This window comes from Zea mays, chromosome 4, assembly GCF_902167145.1.
Source record: "Zea mays cultivar B73 chromosome 4, Zm-B73-REFERENCE-NAM-5.0, whole genome shotgun sequence".
Classification (NCBI taxonomy): Eukaryota; Viridiplantae; Streptophyta; class Magnoliopsida; order Poales; family Poaceae; genus Zea; species Zea mays.
The window spans coordinates 56,844,397-56,849,625 of record NC_050099.1 but is presented as its reverse complement, the minus strand read 5'-3'; the positions used below and the strand labels follow the sequence as shown (position 1 = coordinate 56,849,625).

Below are 5,229 nucleotides of genomic sequence, written 5' to 3'. Positions count from 1 at the left end.
CGGCGCTGAGATGACACACAGTCCTTGATATAGTAGTTGAACGCGCGCGATATGGCGAGTCTCGATGACTTTTGGCTAGGCTGTCAAACAAAGTACATCCCTGGCTCATCAGCGAGGTAGTACACCTGGTCATTGCACCACCAGATGTGCTACTCCTCTATATACATCATGTTCGAGAACCATAGGCTGGTGCGGCAAAAAGCCAAGCCATGCATGGATTTGCATGCGATCCAGCCAGGTCCAGGTGCTCATGAAAGTAGTTAGGACGTTGCGTGCACGTAGCGGCTACCAGGTGGGCCCGTGCCGGGCAGGGACGGGAGGATTTTAATGGCCCTAGCTCGCTTGTTTGGTGGCGGGAGCTGGGCGAGTTGCTTCGTTTCGAAGCATGTATATGTTGCATGCACGTCGTTGCCCACCGGCAGGACGTACAGTGCAGCCAGTGCGCGCGCGGCCGGGAAGGTGTGAGCCGTGCACGGCCGGCCGACGTAGGGGCGGGTGGCTATTATATAGTCAGTTGCTTCTTGCACCACACAAGTGGCACACAACAGCTGGCACACAAGAACTTCTGCCGTCGAATTCAATTTTTCTGTGATCTTATATTTTCAACAGCCCATGCATGTAACATGAGGAAAAAAGATGCAAGAACATACCTACTCAAAGTACTATCCACCATAATCAATGTCTGTCATAAGAATAATATATACCAATATGGCATGTCAATAGATCAACAGGAAAGTGATGACCAAACAAAGAAATGTCAACCAAACCAAATCAAAGGTTAGGAAAGCCCAAAAATTCGAAACACATCCATCGCAAACTCCCCGAGCCGATCCTTAACCAAGACTGCATGCATCCCCTCCTTCATGAGCTCCTCGAGCTGATCATCGTGAACTCTCCGAGCCGATCCTTGGCCATTTTAGAAATTTTTGTCTTCAGATATATTTCAATATAAAAAATAAAAAATATTTTATGATTGTGTCAGTAATACTTATTCGGTATATGTTATTATAGTTTACAGATTTAATTTCTCTACAAACGAGAAATAAACTATTCAGAGCCGGAGAGTAAGGTAACGTAATAAAAGTGAAGAAAAAAGAGGGGGAGCTCTCCCAGCCGTCCATTCCAACCGTAGACGCGTCGACGACCGGCAGTCCACGGGGATAGGGCACAACAGTGATATCACAGAGGTTTCATGTGTGCCCCCGTCATGCGTATCTGCTCCAACTGTAAATGGATCCTGCCCTTTGTAATATTTGATGAGTGACCCTAACAGGGCACAACAGGTAAAACCCTAAACCCTAGTGGAGTGCCCGTACGTTGCGACGACACATAGTAATATTTGATGAGTGACCCTAACAATCTATTATCATGTTATGGCTACTATACACAATATTCACATTGTAAATGGAATTACAAGCATGAATATCAAAAGTAACATAGGAGCAATTCAAACATCCTTAGTCACTATAACTTGTTTTTCTACAAGATGGTCGGAGTAAACTTATTTTGTATGTATTGTAAATTAGCAACAGATATATAATTTAGTACATAGTCACATGGCCATAATTAGGAACCTACCCTCTATAGCTTGAGCATCTAATACAAATCTATCAAGTACAGGGGCAGTTGCAAGTTGCAACACAATCAGAGTAGCATAAGGTATTTAAGCTCTAACAAGATAGGTCTTGAAACATCTCAAAGCATCGAACATTCTTAAGCAGAGGTGGCAGCGGAAGCCTTGGAAGCGGCAGAAAGCTTGGACCCCCTCTTGGCCAAGCTCTCACGGTCTCTCTGTTCCTTCAGCCTCTGAGCAAGAAGCTTTTGTTACTCGGCAGCCTCAGACTTCTTCTTGGCGATCCTCTTCTTCTTGCCAACGACTCTAGCGCGCTTCCTCTAAAGGGTCAAGGAGTCACAAGCCACTGGTCACAAGCCACTGGATCTCAATGTGCTTCTAACTTCATGTTTCATTGATTCGATGACGCCAAGACTGAACTGTAGCTAGAAGCACACTGAAACCAATGAAATAAATACAGTAGCAATGCAGTTAGATACAAGAGACAATTTTTTGTGTCGGTCGATCAGCAGAAGGTAAAAATAATGTGTGCAACTATTATCATGGAGCAGGGAAGGCATCTCATGCTAAATGAAGTTGATGCCCTTAGAAACATGAACAACTATATTTTTACTTTGTACTATGAGTATGGCACAAACCTCGAAAAGAATAACATCTTCCTTTTATGTGAGATGCCCAACAAAATTAGATAAAGTAGAAAAAACTTGAAGCACAACCAAGTTAAAAACTAAAATGTAAACTCCTAATAGCACCTTACTTCCAATAAAATCATCTAACAAGTTTGTGGTTTTGTAAATCTGCTTAAATACCTGCTTTGTGACATGGTGTTGTCCAGCTGGATTTGCATTGAAATGAAAACTTGACAACCTCATAAACCTGCATATCATAAAAAGCCTATAGATTACTAAACTAGACAGGGGTCATCCTCATGGGCACTTAGGAGGTACAGATACATGTATCCCATTTAGAAGTGTAAGTCAACAAATGTATTAACAATCTTGAGGCAATTCAAGAAAAGTTTTGGTTGTCTGCACACAGAAGAATCTTCACTTCTTTCGTTCAACTCTTGATTAGCATAGGTCAATATTTGATCATTCTGTAACAGTCCAATAACTATTTTACTAAGAGCAGAAAGGATAGTAACATTTTCAAACTTCTCCGATGAATGCTCAAGGTTGGCTTGAAACAATACCATGTTTTCATCAATAGTGCAAACCAAGTATTTGTAAAAACCATAAAAGAAAACTATGACTGTAAATTTGTGTTTGCCCAACTGATTCTAAGATACTTGAGGATCTCCATATTGAGTGAGCATAATAGTTAAACAATCTGTTTTTTGTTACATGGGTCTCTAATGATTTAAATATTGTTTGTCTCCATATTATATACCTCTATCTATAAAACGCAAACAAGAAAAAAAAGTGTTAACAACATACTGCTCATGTGTTTTTCAGTTATAAGATGTGTAGCCCCTGGGTCCCTAGCCTGAAGAAAACAAGTCTGTTAGACATTTTGAGGAAATGCTGTTGTAGATTGAACTTTTTTACATGAATCTGTAGATTGCAGAAAATGTGAATTTAGGGCTGACTCCCATAATCTTCATATAGTATAAGTTATGACCAACAAACCTCTATATGTCATGAACAACCTTATAACCTATTACATGAAAAAATATCTCTAAGGAACAACAAATCTATAAATTATCAAGTAAATATTGCGTAGAAGCAATTTTTGAGATTAGTGGCATACCGCTTGGAATGAAGGCTAAACAGTCACACATTAATCCTTGAAGCAGTAAGAGCCAAAGGTCTAAGAATCATTGCATAAATTATTTACCTATCGGACACATAATTTGTATTCCAAAACAGGCCTATCAAGCTCGTAAATATTGTGTTTAGAGAATAGCATGTAGGCAAAGATAACTATGAATTATTGCCTCCTACAACTCTTAGTACCAGGCTTAGGGGCGACTTGCAGTAGCAATGGCCCTGCCTCTGCACTCTCATGGTCCAATGTTTTCATTAGACCCTTCTATCAAATAAAATCTTATGTTGTAGCTCATTTGGCCCAATCTTCTGTTTAATGCAAATGTAGTTATGCATATTCGTTCAGTGGGTCTCATGCTAACTATGGTGCCCCTACCTTGCAAGATCCTGGTAACCTCGGAACACTGATAAGATAAGCTTGTGCTTTTAAATGTGTATGCATATTCTTTCCTTACACAATGAAGCTTGTGACAAAGGCGAAGCAAGCCTACAAGAGAAGATTACAAAAATTCTTCAAACTCAATAATTCAAAAGCGTTTTATTGTATTTTAGAGAAAATGGGTAGGTAGAGAAAAGATAGGGGGTGGAAACTTTACCTTCATTGATATCCCCATTGACAAGAATACTCTAATCTTTGAGAGTCAAGGCCATGAAGAACCTTGAGACCAGATAAGTGGTCTGCTTTTTGCAAAACAAAAAACAAAGGCACTTGCAACCATTGCAATTCACAACATATTAAAACAAACGCTTGTACCATTGTAGCTGTTGGCCAACTATTAATGGTTCCAAGAAAAAAAATCTTTGTGACTAAAAAGATTTGTTATCAATACACCCCATTTGTGTTTCCTAATGGCTCAATGCACATTTCAGAAAACCATCTAGATCATGATATCAGGTGAATTGTGAATCATTACAGCTCACTACACAACCCAACCCTTGCCCAATAAGGGAAATGCGTCACCACACCCTTCGCTTAATAAGGAGGACAAAAAATTAGAGTTGCCTGAAACTGTAAAATAAAATGTATCACTTATGTGCACAACGATGGATACATAAAAAGAAAAGATTAAAAGAACAAGTACATTATCATTACTTGAAGGTGGCGAGGGGAGATCTCGTCCTATCTACATGCAGGTCATCATACACGCTCAAGAATGGATGGTCCTGCATCGAAGACAACAGAAAGGGAAGGATAAGATAAGTGGTTTAGTCTTGCAGACGATTATTGAAATGAAATGAAGGTGTGAAGCTGTTTTTCAGCTTACCAATAAGGCTTGTGTTGAGGACCTATCATTAGCATCCTTATGGAGACTGCAAATTTTGCCGATGCACAAGTCCACTGATTGAGAATACCAAGACAACAATTATAGATGGAAACATATGATCCAAACTTTATTGGTGTTACCTTCTACATGCTTTTCCATGCATATGTAATAAGTAATATAAAAAGCAGGCATTTTTACTTGAGCAATAAAACCATGAACAAGAAATGCAAGCACCCCTATGATGGCGTTTTAAAATAGGAGTAGATCAAAATTGCCAATGCCAAAATAATTACCTAATGCTAACTGTTCTATCAGATTAATGGGTCTGTCAGGACTGTGAACTGTCCACCGATAAAGTTTGTGAAAAACAGGAGCTTACCTCCCACGCAATGTCAGGTGATTAGATTTTTGTTCAAATTAAAAGGCAAACTATTGAGCAAGGTAAATGAAGTTATTGTCTTTACTGCTAAGCAAAGCGAAGGAGCAAGAAGAATGACCTCGATTGAAATTAAGTCGCAGTAATTTCATAGGAGTGAAATGGAGTGATATAATTTATAGAAACTAATTGCGAAAATGTAGGAGTGATAAACTTAGCAGAAACCAAATCGAACCTGGCACCGAAGGC

At 39.5% G+C, this 5,229-nt stretch overlaps 1 long non-coding RNA gene across 3 annotated transcripts; it reads right to left on the bottom strand.

Annotated features, from left to right (window-relative positions):
* Positions 1-1,497: 1,497 nt before the first annotated feature.
* On the bottom strand, positions 1,498-4,947 carry LOC109946019 (uncharacterized). Of its 3 annotated transcripts, XR_002269099.2 has the most exons (4): positions 3,936-4,947; positions 3,010-3,826; positions 2,383-2,449; positions 1,498-2,009 (listed from the first exon to the last, which is right to left on the bottom strand). It is a non-coding gene; the product is annotated as an uncharacterized lncRNA (long non-coding RNA). The 3 variants fall into 3 exon arrangements; XR_002269100.3 differs by lacking the exon at positions 3,936-4,947 and having other exon boundaries at positions 1,934-1,992; positions 3,010-3,488; XR_002269101.3 differs by lacking the exon at positions 3,936-4,947 and having other exon boundaries at positions 1,977-1,998; positions 3,010-3,488.
* Between the last annotated feature and the right edge of the window lie 282 nt (positions 4,948-5,229).